General features: G+C 41.7%; 1 protein-coding gene across 1 annotated transcript in view; it reads left to right on the top strand.

Annotated features, from left to right (window-relative positions):
* CLSTN2 (calsyntenin 2) overlaps positions 1 to 13,977 on the top strand; it is a 422,996-nt gene that overhangs the window by 89,513 nt on the left and 319,506 nt on the right. The window lies entirely within an intron of this gene.

The following is a 13,977-nucleotide window of genomic DNA, read 5'->3' on the forward strand; positions in this document are numbered from 1 at the left end:
TGCAGCCATATGTGACATTCTTTACAGATACCAAGAAGCTGTTAAAGGTTTAAACTCCACTTTGGATATTTTGAGATCTCTCCCTCTGTCTTGTCTTTCCTCCTCTCCTTTAAGAGCTGGCAGAACCTTTCCCGTTCCCTTCCCCTATCGGGCAGTTATTTGCAAGGGTGAATGTTGTTGTTGTTCTCTGAATCTTCCTAAAACAAGATAAAAGAATAACCATGAAAGACTTCAAATTTAATCACTGCCAAATAAAATGTTCATAAAATGAAATACCATTTTTAATCATGTGAAATAATGGAGGCCATCAGAGAACAGCTGTATTAAGAAAAAACAGGTAGGAAGTACAGAGGAAAGGTTAACTTTAAGGATGAAGTGATTTCCTTTAATTTTGATCTAGCTATTCCTGCATTCTCTCTGCTCCCTCAGGAGAGCAGTAGTTTCTGAGGTATCCTCTCTTGGAGGATTAATAATGCTCCCGGGTGTGTCTAAACCACCCTTTGCTTCGAGTTCTTTCGACCTCCTGGGTAATATATTCATCCAAAATGACTTTACTGTGACATGATCAAAAGGAATAAAGAATATAAAGCAAGAGGGTAGTTACAAATTCTCTAATGTCGTTCTTGTAATTTTTAAGAAAGCAAAATTTGTGTGTGTGGATTTTTTTTTCTTCCAGGCAGGATTTTTTTTATTATTAATATTAATTTTTAGAAGTTCATTTTAATAGCATGAGGTATTATTGGGGGGGGGAATATATGTAACTACAAAGTAATACAAGTAAGCTAAGCTGTGTCCACTTTTAAAGTAAAACTTACAGTACCATGGTATTGGGTCACTTCTTTAGTAGTGTGTGCGTGCGCGTGCGCCGTTGACGCTTGCGTTGTGCCGGCTGTTGCCTGAGATCCAGCTGCAGTTGGCCGAGTTGGCTCCCACCCAGGCGTGGACGCCGTCTCTGGCTGGCAACGCCGGCAGCCGCCTGCCGTCCTGCGCTGTGTCCTTGTGGCTCGTTTCACTGCCCCGAGACGGAAATGCTGGAGGAGAGATGGGGGAAAAGGCCAGATCACGCGTCTGCTGTGCAGCGATCTGTGCCGTGTGAGCTGGGGCGTAGGTACCTTCTTTCCCTGTCCCGAGGCGTGCGGCTCGTTCATGGCATTTCCTACCGTGCCTGCAAGGGTCGCAGGGCGCGAGAGCGGGCAGAAGAGGCCAACAGCCCACACCTGTGCTGCCTCCCAACCCCATGGAGGAGCGTTAGGGCAGGTCACCACCTGCTGCTGGGAAGATGCAGGATGGAGAAGCTCAAGCTTCAGCCTCTACTGAGGCCTCACAAACGCTAGCACGGTCTCTGGCTCGTTTGGACGATCCCGTTTGGCAATGAAGATACTACACGTGCTGTCCTCCCCAGGACTCCCAGGGCAGGAGAGTGGTGTATAACGGCGCACTGAGAGACCTTGTTTTCTGAGCGAGCGTCGTATGCTTGAGTCAGTAACACGGGAGCCCAAGCTGCAGAGGTGAATCCTCTGCTTTGAACACAACTCATTCACACTTTCCCTACGGTCTTCTGATCGTATATAGCTGTGCATAGCTGTGCATATCAGATGTATCACGTTTTTAAAAAATTTGTCAGTGAAAGTACCTAATTTTGTAAGAGCTAAAAATAAGCTCTTGCAGTGATAATAGCTGTAATGATAGTTTAACGGTATTCCTCTGCTTCCAAATTATATGTAAAATCTATTACTAAGTTTCTTCCACTAAATCTAATGTAGTCTGCTGTAAATTATGCTGCACAATCAAATGAGCAGTCTTGTCAGCAGTTAACTTTTTCTCTATTGCAATACAGTGTCCTGGGAAAGGAGTCAATATGTTAATCTAAACTCTGCTTTTAAGGGGATGTAGTTGAATGTGTAAGAGCAGAGGTTGCCCTGTGTGCTCTCTGGGGCTGGTCACCTCGGCAGGGTCTCTGTCCCGCTTGGGAGCTTTGCAGAGGCCAGAAATGCTGCAAGGGTCGCAGGACCTGCCTGTGCAGCTCCAGCTGCCAAGCCCGGCCCCGCTGCACGTTCACAGCCAGCTGCGGAGCTCAACGCTGGCCTCCGGTGTCCATCTCCGCAACACGGAGTGGCTTGGCCACCTTTAGTAGGGTGGCGGTGCCCGTGTTCAATGGTCATTTGTTAGACCTTCTTATAAATAAGCTATCTGACAAATAGTTGAGTGGAGTAATACATTAATGTCAGCTGATTTTAATAAACCTGAGTTTGTTTTAGATGTTGTCATGTAATCTAATTGCAAAGATTTAACTTTGAGTCTAAAATCCACATATGGCAGCTCAGTGATGAATCCCCTGATATCCCAAATGCTCAAGTGATCTCCGGTCCTCCTTCAGTAGGCTGTAGGAGTTACTGCACATTTCTCCGCTTGGCTGATGCTAGGGTTGGTCCTTGGCGCGCCTGTGCGGTGAGCGGGTTTTCCCAGCCTGGAATTTCAGCGCTGTGTTTAGTGTTGCTCTTCCAGCTTTGTAGGCAATTGGGTTTATGTCCAATTCCGAATCTCTAAGTTTATTGCCTTTCCAACTGAGTTTCTTCTTTATAGTCAAAGTGGTGGGCTCTGTAATGAGGAACCGTGTTTTATGAACTTCAGCTGTCTAGAAGCTGTGTGTCTGAGCTCCTCGTCTTCTCTAATCAGTATTTCTACAGAGAAAGGCTCATACAGAGAAGTTGGTGGGGGGGAGATGTTATTTTGGACAGCTGGGAGTTGGACCTTGCCTTAAGTCAGACTATAAAATAGTTTGAAAGATCTTTAACTGCCTAAGACGTTGGTAACTATGTAATATTAGTCAGCTTTTTTTTTCTTTCTTCTTTCAAAGGGGGAGGAGAGGTTAGTTCACGTGTACTGCTTTTTTTGCTTATAAACAAGGGCAAACGTCTAATGCTATAGATAAAGATTATACGAAAAAATGCACAAATTGGAAAATTCAAGGTTTAATTATGTAAAAAGATATCTTTTAAATATTGAAGGAAACTGTATACATCAGCAGAGCTTTCTTAGTTTCTCTTTAAGCTACATATTTCTTCAGCAGTTTGTTTGATAGTTGTAGTATATCATAGGCACTTGCTTGCATAAAAGCAGGGAACAAAATGTAGTGTGTGCTATTTGTGGTATCTTGTAGTTCTGGAATTACAGCCTTAGTGTAGTCGTACTCTTTTCTGTTTGTGCAATGGAAATCAAAAAGTTCAATGCTAAGAGTTAAAATTTTTGAGCTTGTAAATGACAGGGACGTCTTCTGAAAACTTCCAGCTCATTCATTTGCTTTTATTGCCATTAAATAGCCCATCACCTCCCAGTGACAGCTTGCAGATGCCGATGGATCTGCCGATGCTTTCCCAGCGGCATGTTGAGAGTGCGGAGCCGCAGGAGAGGACGGCGCAGCCCCGGCTGCCGTGCTGGGGGATTCGGGGCTGCGCTGCGTGGGAGGGCGCTCGTGCCGCGCGCCCCGGCAAGGTCTGTGAAAATACACTCACGTGATATTCATATATATTTTATTTTAAAAAGTTTCAATTTATTTGAACTTATATTGCTTATTTGCCTCAGTTGCATGACGTAAAGTAGTGTAATATAGCGTATTTTCCTATATCCATGGGAGGGATCTGTAGGAAGGGAAGGGAGTATTAAATTTGTTCAGCTGCCTCCTTTTGCTGTTTGAACTGTGTGTGGTACTGCTGACAGTTGGGAAATTAGCTGTTTTGCCTCTTTCCATGAGAGGAAGTTGAGTTTCTCGACCTTGATTTCCAGTACAAAGGCAGCAAGGGTGACTTGAGCAGCTGAGGGAATCGGTCTCGAACTGTAGCTTTGATAACTGAATTTGACTTTAGATTTGAAGAAGTAGTCTTTCCTGGAAAGAAAGGGCAAAAAGAACGTGTGCGAACATGGGATATGCATTATAGATGACCCTGAGAACCATCAGAAGAGCCTGGGAGCCAAGATCACCGCTCTGAGCTGTTACGAGTGTTGTATAGTATATTTATAAGAACTGTTATCACTTACTTTCATTTTGTTTTGCATCACAGTTAAATGTTTAGTGTAATTTAGCAAAGCTTTGGACTGTCATAATTCAGCATAATAGATGAACTGAAATAAGTCTTCAGACCATTTGCAACTTTTGTGCAAAAACTCAGTTGTCATGCTCTCCTTGCTGAAAAGCTGCTACCTGGAAGTATCTCTGTAATTTTGATTAAACTTTTGAAACTGAGAAGGTTCTTAAACCCCTGAATGCATTTTCTATAATGGGCTGAATGCAGGATAAATCAAAGTCCTTATTCCGTAATTGGTGTCTGACCTATATCTGGTTGCATCAGTGCAAGTCTTCACGGAGCTACAACTAGATGACAAATGATGACAAACCAGATGACAAACAAATGATGAACGTGATTCTGAGCGTGCTTTTATTTCAGACTAGATGCAGTTAATTTTTGTGAAGATGGCCCATGCGTCCTACAGCTTTCCTCTTTGATTTTTGTGATTTCCTAAGGAAGGATCATAAATACAGTTTTGTGAACTGTAGGAGAAGAAATTAGATGATTGCAAGATTAGTCCTTAGAGCTACTATGTCACCATGAAAATACCATGCTTGGACAACATTTTTAGTTCCATACTTGTTATGCCCTTATTTTCAATTATAATAACTGTTTTATCAAGTATATCCTGTTGTTTCTACTGGGTGACACAGTAGAAAATCTCCAGCAGCTTTTTTCAGGAATTAAGCACAGCTGTTCAGTGCCTTAACGTTACCAGGATAAATTGCATAACGTTGAACTCAGTCTGTAATTTAAAATGTATTTTTTTTTTAATAACCATCCTTAAGATGGAAATGGTAAAACCAAGACTGACTAACTTTTGAGCCATTCTTTGCAAGAAGGTAATTCACTTACGAATTGGCTGTTGTGATAAGCTGCGGCCTGTATTCCTGGGCTTGGTGGCTGGCTGTGTTGCTTAGCTAGGGAAGCTGTTCTCGCACTGTGTTTACTGAGCAAGTTTTCAGAAAGAAACTTTCTTTAGCTTAGTGATAATAAAGTTTTAAGTTTACAAGAAATAATTTAATGCTTCTTTTTATATACTGCTCTTTTTAAAAAAAAAAAAAAAAAGTGAAAGAACATCATCTGTTCAGCGTAGTAGTAGCCTGAAGAGTACATTTCAAAGCATATTTAAATACTATTCATACCATTCGTAGAGAATGACAGATTGTAAGCCACAATGTATATGCATGAGACTGTGTTTGGGAGATCCCCCTCTTTCAAACTCTGAGTCCTTAACCATTTTGCCAACACTGTTAACAAGGGAATGAAAGAGCAAATTCTAATATGATGACCTGTGTCACTGGGTAAAATTACGAACTTACTTTATGTAGCCAGTCAACAGCCATCAGCAGACAATAACTTTGTCAAATTTGAACTGATAACCTCAAGGTGTGAAGTCTTTACTCTGCTACCTGTCTTGGTATCATCAAGGTATTTCTTTAGTATTCGTCGGAAAAGAGCAACCACAAAGTTGAGAACATCCACCTTATTTTTTAATCTGTGCCAGTGTCCAAGGAAATAATGAGCTTTTTTACACATAAAGAATGTCTTTGTGGTATGTTGCACTGATATTGGGTGTGAAATTATTTATACCTCACTGAGAAAGGAGGTTTGAACCCAACCTTATTCAGTAATACAGGCCTGCTGTTCCATTAGCGCTATGGGAAACAATGAGCTGCCTAAGTAAGTCTAGATTGCACGTGCTCCTCTGATTGCATGTATGGCTTCTGTGAAATACCAAAGAAAGGAGTTGAGACTGTTTAGATGTGCAGTGTCATGTTGTGGCAGTGCGTTGAGCCCTGGACTCAGCGTCGTGCGTCCGAGTGGAGTAGTCCCAGTGTAATTGCAAGAGCAGCAGGCACCGTGCATGGAAGCACAAGTATGAGTGCTGGAATTTGCACAAGGTGTTTCTTTTTAAAATATGTATGTGGTGTTTGGATTTATGTTACTGCCATTTGGGAATTCAGACATGCCTCTGAAGTGATCTGAAAGCTTGCTTTAATTTTTCAAGTGTTTGATTTCAGCTGTAGTTGACATCCGAGATTCCTACAACTCTCTTGAAACATTAGTGGTATATACCTTTGAAAAAATGTGGTTATCCTACTACAGCAGTTGAAATCGGGACAAACTGTACAGTTATGGCCTTATTTTCTGAATTATTCAGCATCCAGTGCTCTTAGTTCTAAGCTAGGCAGGGACTAATTCATGTTGGTTAGCCTGTATTTGATGGCCAAGTTTGGGTTAGCTTGTGTGTAGGGTTTAATTGGTTCAGGCTTTTGCATACAAGAGGGACTGGGTTTGTACTAGGCTTTTACAAACGTTAGCCGCTGTGTCATGATATTACTACCCCTAAAATCTAGAACAGGCAAGGCCCAGTGGAAGGTGATGGCAGCTCTGCAGAACTGGTGCATCAGAGTCAAGCCTGTTGTGATAGGCACCAATCGCAGAGACCTTGCCTAGGTGAGGAAGAGACTGCCAAGTAACCTCGTCTTAATTTATTTTCCTAATTTAGAAAGACCAGCATCTTTTACTTCTTGTTTTCTGGACTTAAGATGGGCAGGTCAAACCTGGGGAGTCAACTATAGCTGAAGTAAAAGCATGTGCCCCTTGGCGTAAAGCACTGGAGGGTTGTGGACCTGCCGATCTGCCTCTTGAAGCAGCCCTAACCTCTTTCTGCTGCCAGAACAGCCGAGCCAGCCGTGTGCTTCTGCAAGAAGCATCTTGGACGATGGGAGAGAAGAGGAGAAAGAGAGGGCAGAGGTGGTTTGTCCTAAAACTTTTTTTTCAGCTGCCTTAAGTTGAGGATTTTTGGTGCGCGTGGCCAAAGAAGCTGCAACAGTGAAGCTTTTCTCAGTGATGGTTTTCTAAGGAAGCTGGTGGCTTCCCCGTTTGGGAAGTCAAGATGCAAGATCTGCATTTCAAAGGGGGAAAAATACGTTTTTTCCTAAGTAATTGGCCAACATTTAACACCATTTGTGAAAGTGTGCAGTTAGACCCTCATTTACTGTTAAAATGAAGGGAGAGATTATTTCTTAAATAGAATTGATTTTGAAACAAGGCAGTTAAATCTACTGGTCTTTCTGATAAGATTTTTTTTTTGTCAGTGTTCTCTGCATTTTGCTGCAGTACAAGGTTTTTAACTTCAAGATATTATTACTTTTTACATAATGAAAGATTTAACAGAGGTGAAAGAATAATGTTCACTGCAAGATTTTTTTATTATTAAATATATGGTGGAAAAAATTGTCTTTTCATAATGTTATGCCTGCTGAAGGAGCTTAGCTAATGTTGAGTGTCCACTCATTAGGAATTCTTTTGAAATTTGTTGTAAAATGGGTATTAAAAATAATTATTCACTATTCCAGTAATTGTGCTGTGGGAAAGTATAGCAGCTCACTATAATTCACTACTATATATGCATTAGTTAATAGGCACTGAAAACCTTGTTCATGAATGATTCCCTGCCGTATTTGCTAAAGGTCATTTTTTCTAGTATTACAATAATGGAGGGGGGGAGAATCTAAAACTCATATCTGTATAGGGATGTTGCTCTATCACTGGAAAAATTGTGGAGAGGTGAGAGGAAATACGCTCTGTAGAATGGAAAGGGAATATTGTTAAGTCAGTAAAAATTGGGAGGCTTGGGTAGTTTCTCTGTTCTGTGCTGGCAAATAAAATTTTGCCCGTGTCTTGCAGTGCTGCGTATGAGAGGGCTGGTATTTGGAAGAGATTTTGTTTGTTTGTTTGTTGTTTTTGTTTAAGGGCTGCTCAGTCATACCGTAGACAGGTTCAGCTGAGGCTCGGCCTGAGCAGCTGGGAGCAGCGTGGCGCCTCGGGCTGGGCGATGTGATGTTGGCCAGCTCCAGCCATGCCTGATGCAGAGCTCTTGTAAGGCTCCTTGAATCTGGGTAAATCATGAATAACATCTCCTTTAGGAAAATGAAGTAGCCAAAAAGCCAAAAAACCCTCCAAGGTGTGTTGTAAGGGAGGGGCTGTTTATAAAAGAAATTCTGCTTTATTTTATTTTATTTTTATCTTTTTGAGGGGAGACTGGGTTGGAGAGCCACTTCTCTCTTCCCAGTTAGCCTGCGAGTGGAAAAAGCCTGGACTGAAGTTACTGAGTGTGGACTTAGGTTGTATTATGGCATCCAGAAGTTACATAACTGGAAGCTTTTTTGCTAAGATACCAGTTCAGTTGAATGTGCAGATGTCTTCAATCCATTTCATACGAAGGAGGTCCTGCTCGTACCTATTCCAGGACGTAAAACACTTCCAAAGCAGTGTTGTAACTAGGTAGTTAGTGCAGCCCTTGTGCAGAGCATCACATTTAAATTACTGAGCTGGTTTAGGCATTGCATGTTTCCATAGGTGAGGCTATGAAGTCTGTGTCCTCAGGGCTGCCTTCCCTGCCCAGGTGCCAAGAGGCTGTGAGGACCTGCTGCCAGGAGAACAAAATCCTTCTGTAACAGGCCGCAGGTCCTGAGTGGCTGCTGGAATCTTTAAAATCTGAAAGAAGTGAAGAAACCAAAGTTGCCAAGGTAGATCTTTAGGTACAATGAACTCAGTTTTCAGGCAAACTTGCTATATCCATGGATTTGCCATCATTTGAAACTTCTGGTAAGGTTTTCTAATAGCATTTTTTTCTTGTTCTAGAAAGATAGTCTTAAGTTTCTATTACTTTGGCTTTTTCTGTTTGCTAATAGAACACCAGACATTAATGAAATCTCAATGACTGCTGCAGTTCAGTTCTCTTTCTCTAATTAGGATTAAATGGTTAGACAGACTAAATAAGAGGAACAGAGTTAGTTCATTCTTTCAAATGGTGTTCTTGCATTTGCCAGGTCAATTTTAATAGTGTTCATGAAGATATCCTGGTTTTTTTGAAGTACAGCGTAGAATCTTTTTCAGAATAAGAGGATATGCAATTTAGCTGGATTTTATTTTGATGCCACTCAGAAATAGGCTAGTTATACCTTCCTCAAGAATGATGTACCTCAAACCAGCGAAGTGAGCAGATAGAGATGAAGAAGCATTTCTTGGTATAGTTCGGTATAACTTCTAGGGTTTTTTATGATCCTTTAGATTGTAGTCAGGTAGTCTACTTTCAGATGACTAAAAGTTATGACGATGTTTGTAACAGTTGCTCAATCCAATTAAAACACTGAATGAAGTGTGTTGCAGTACAGGCAAAATCTGAGCTGGACACAAAATGACTGAGACAGGCAGCTGGCGATGCTTTACTGGGCAGACATCTGGAGCTGGTGATGCAGTTTGCTTGCATCATTAGCAGTTTCCTGTCGTTATGCTAACTGCTGCAACAACATGATTACGGTACAGCAGTCAGACTTGTTCTAATCTCTTGCAACGCTGAGGGTGTGAAGGAAGCATCTCGGTCCAGCACGGAAGTGCACAGAGGCAGGTCCTTCTGGGGAGGGCTCCTTAGCAGAGCTTCGAGAGGCGTCATGGGGAGCCAGGCGTGGTTGAAGGAAACTCCCTTAAAACAAGCCCTGGAGTGCAAGCCTGGGGTGCTGAGCAGAGCTGAAAGACTTGAGATATCCATTATTTTTAAATGGTGATGAAATCACCATTTAAATCGTGGAACAGCTTGTTCCATGCTGCTCTTTGTTGAGGTTTGCCAGTTGTCACGTTTCTACTTTTATATGTCAGTTCCATGATGAATATTTTTTCATGTTTTCTCTTCTCAGTGACTGTATGTACTTTAGATGTCATACAGTGTGCTGAAGAAACAGCTAGAGTTGCCTGCAGAGGTTTGACCTGTTCTATGGTTATTCTTTCTTGAAGGAAGATGTTCATGTTGCATCTCAATTCTTTGTGTTTTAAAAAAGCAATGCTGCATACATCCAATTTTCATTTCAAGTAACTTGTTCTCTGTATGAATTCCTGTAGTTCACTTTTTCTAGAGGTGCAGCTGAATTCATATACCCAAATTTTGTGTAGACCCCTGAAATTCCAGCCCATTCCTTCTGCAGCTTTCTGAGGTGCCTCGTGATATGAGGCCTATAGCAAACTCCTCTGATTTTTTTTTATTGCCTTTCTGTAGCTGCAATTCATTATCTTTTGTGGAACATAAGACTTCAGAAGCTGAGAACTGAACACCAGCTGGATCATTCGGTTCTCCTAGGGTAAGTTGCACCCTCACAGGGTTATTGCCTCTTACCTAGGAAGAAGAGCGTAATGTGCTCTGTTCATGTCTGTTTTGGATGCAGCTGGTTGCCTGCGCTGCTCTTGCTTTGTTACTTTAATGAAGAGGGAGCTACTTCATCTAGCCTGTCTATGGACTATAATAGAGCGTTTTATGTCGTCGCGCAGGATGGCTCAGGAATGCAATATATTGAGTTTCCCCTATCTGAACACAAATGAGGGGTTTTGTTTGGTATTCTAAAAGCTCTCTCAAAGTACCCTTCATTGCTCCGGTCCTTTTGCCAGATTAAAAAACAGCACCAAGCATATGAAACCTTGTTAAGTGCTGTGTTTTCCATATCTCCATTAGTTAATCTATTTTCCACTACCGTGACTTAAGAACTGTTTGTGTACCTTTGAAACTTCTTTACTTGTGACCATGATGCAGTGATGTGGTTGTTCTTCACTAGCTCTGATTTCTGCCAATATTTTGCTTTTCACAATAACCATTCACAAACAATTTGAAAGTAATGCAATGTATTCCACTAATAAGAGATATTTCATCTGAGTAATGAATCAAATGAACTCGTGACTAGCAAGCTGGGTTCTGTAACTCTGTGTTAGCAACAGAGCTGTCTGCTGTGTTCTCAACTAAGATCCAGTTCCAGTTCTGAAACGAAATGAATGAATTGCTAAGGACATAATTTGTAGGTCTATCAACTGAGCATCTACATATACATGTAGGACCTTTCACCTAATGTCAGTGCATAAAATGTAAAGTATAAAACTTTTTTTTTTTTAATGATTTCATAACGTGTTGAAATTCTCACAATTAAGGTCTGTACCTCTTTTAGCTATGAGAAAACTTTCCTACTTTTCTAACTTTATATGCATGAGCAGTCCTACTGACTTCAAACTGGAATAGCAGAGTAAGCCTTTTTGCAAGGTGCCAGGAGTATTGTAGAACTAATAAAGGTTGCAGTATTTGGCTAACCACATAGAAGATGTAATATCTTCCCTGATGTTTGTGCCATTTTTTTTAATGGTGAAACATCATTAAGAGTGCTTATAACTATGTCTATAAGCTAGGAGTAAATACATTCTATATTATAGAATTAAATTTATTCATATCTGTTGCTGTACCTTCAACACTAGGCTTCTACTGTTCTGCTAAATTAAAAATTGATATGCTTTTAGGGGATATATCATGTATGTAATAATCATGCTTTCAAGGACCATTTAAGTCAATCCTTGGAGAGGGGAATGGATTACAGCTGACTCAAATTAGGATGACTGTGTCTAAAATTGAATTACTTTGCCACACAATATAACTGAGGGTCGTAGCTGCATGCAGGGGAACAGTTAATGGTGGATAATGTTCCCCACCTCCGACTCCTGCCCTCTGCTTTGTGCTTACAGGCCCGGGAGGTCTCGGAGGGGAAAGGTCACTTTCATGGCAGACATCTGAAGTGCAGGTTTACGGAGAGGTAGTAAGTTAGTTAGCTGAGCAGTAAAACCTGGCACTTGGTAGCAGACGTGTGCCACATAACGCCGGTTCGTTGAGACTGACGAGCTGGTCAGCATTTTATTACGCAGCCAGCCGCCGGCTGGGCTCCTCTTCCGCCTGCCCGGTCGCCCTCGCAGGCCCTGGCCGAGCGCGGCGCAGCGGACGAGCGTGCTGCGCGGTGGGGACGCGCGTCCCTGCCCTTTCCTTTGTACAAAGGAGCTGTACGTGGTAATGCCTAAGACTTGCTGAGTGCTAAATTGCTATCTGAAACCACTTCTAGAGGACAGGAAAAAAATGGATCTTCAGCATATCTGAAGAAACTGGTATTTTCCATTTGTAAAGAGTGTTGTTAAAGAAGGAGACTCTTACTTGGATGTGCTAATATGGGATGTTGCTGCTGCAATTGTGATTCTTATTGAGTGATTAAGAGGAAAAATTAAGAAAAAGCTTAAGAAGAATATTTCCTGATATGTTCCAGATTCCTCTGCTTTAGACATGGAATCAAATGCTAAGTAGCTATAATGTGAACATTTTCAGCTGACCTAAACATGGGGCTGAAAGCTTTTACAGAAAAGTGTAGTAAGTACTGATGTGAGTAGTGAGTACTTGGGAACTGGAGGAGTTCCCAAGTAGAGCTGAAGTGCGAAAGAGCTACATTGCTCGCCTGGTCCCTCCGAGTGCCCGGCGGGGTCTGACCGCAGCGGCGACTGCTGCAGCTGCCTCCGCAGGCAGCGCTTGTGAGCACCTCTCTCTGCTTTTCATAGTGACGTGCAAGCTCTGCTGGAAGCTGGTGCAAGGTTTTCATGCTGGAAAACACAAGGTATTAGGGGGTTTTTAGGCCATAATGCAGATGTGACCTATTTCTTCATCCCAGTGCGAGTGAAGAGGGATGGGTGTGGGGGGTCTTGACTTTTTATGAGCAGACTGGTTCTGTATTCAGAAAGGCCAAGTGCAGAGCTGGTGACCCTTCTTCTCCAGGTACGCAAGGGGAGCTTACCTGCTGAGGTGTGACTCGTGAAGAAGGAATACTTCACAGGGGGTGCCCAGGAATATGTAAAGTAACGGAGATCAAGAGCTCAAACGAATCATATGAACGGATTTGTACTTGCCAGGTGGAGTTGTCTTACATTTCTGTTCCTCTCCGTTTCCAAAAAGGTTTTGCTGAAGGAGATGAGCAGTACTAGTGACCTAAGATGTCACTTCAGTGGAATAAAAGACGTGCAGCCTTGCAACAAGAGAACTTGCCACCCAAACTACTGACCTGTTAGATTTGGAAGCAATTCATAATTTGGGTTTATCTGAACAAACTTTGCTGGAAACTCAGTGTTCCCCTGGAACTCGGGGTTGGCTGTTTGTCTTGCAGTTATGTGACTAGTAACCCAGGAGAAGGCAATAGCAAGAAACAGGTGACAGCTTGACCTCAGTCTTCAGGGGAAAGGGAGACTGAAAGGTGATAGGGTTTGCTCCTGGAAAAAACAGAATCGGGAAGTTTTTTGCTGTGATTATGACTTTGCTGCTCTGGCAGGCTTTCACATCCGTGGCAGGATGTGGCAGCATATAAGATTAAAGGTGTGGATAGGAAATGTAAGCAATAGGGAATCATCATTTTGGAAGAAGAAAAGGGGGTGCTCATTTAAATTAAAAAGTGACACGTAAACCACAAATGATTACTCTTTTATGCAATAATTATGGATAATAATTATGCAATAATACATTATATTGTAGAAATCATTGTGAAGAGCTGTTTTAGACACCAAATGTATAAAAGGACTATATATATTTGTGTGTGTATCTGTGTATGTACATGTGTATATATATACACATTATATATATACATATATATACATATACATACATACATATATATATATATATAGAACTCATATGTAAGCTTGAGAAGGTAGGCCCGTGGTGAGGTTTTATGTTGAACACACAAAACTGTGCAGTCAACACTTGATAGATTTCTGAAGACAAAAAGACTGTGAGAGTGCATCAGGAAGCAATCGCATTGTACATTCTCTAAACCTATTTAAATAAAATAATGTACTTGCTCGTTCACTGTTTTGAACTGAATGTGTATTAAGGTAAGGGCTGTGTAACAGCAGATTTGTATACTGACTCGAAGCTACGGTTTGAGATTGCTTTCTAATGCAGTGGTTTCATTCCTCTACTGTTGGTATACATCAAGTAGTAAAGATGGTAAGAGATTAACTCTTTAGTCCTCCTGGCCCACGAGTTCGTGAAAACACCTGTATGATCAAGGTG

This window comes from Rhea americana, unplaced genomic scaffold (genome assembly GCF_003343005.1).
Source record: "Rhea americana isolate MKP2758 unplaced genomic scaffold, rheAme1 scaffold_14, whole genome shotgun sequence".
Lineage (NCBI taxonomy): Eukaryota > Metazoa > Chordata > Aves > Rheiformes > Rheidae > Rhea > Rhea americana.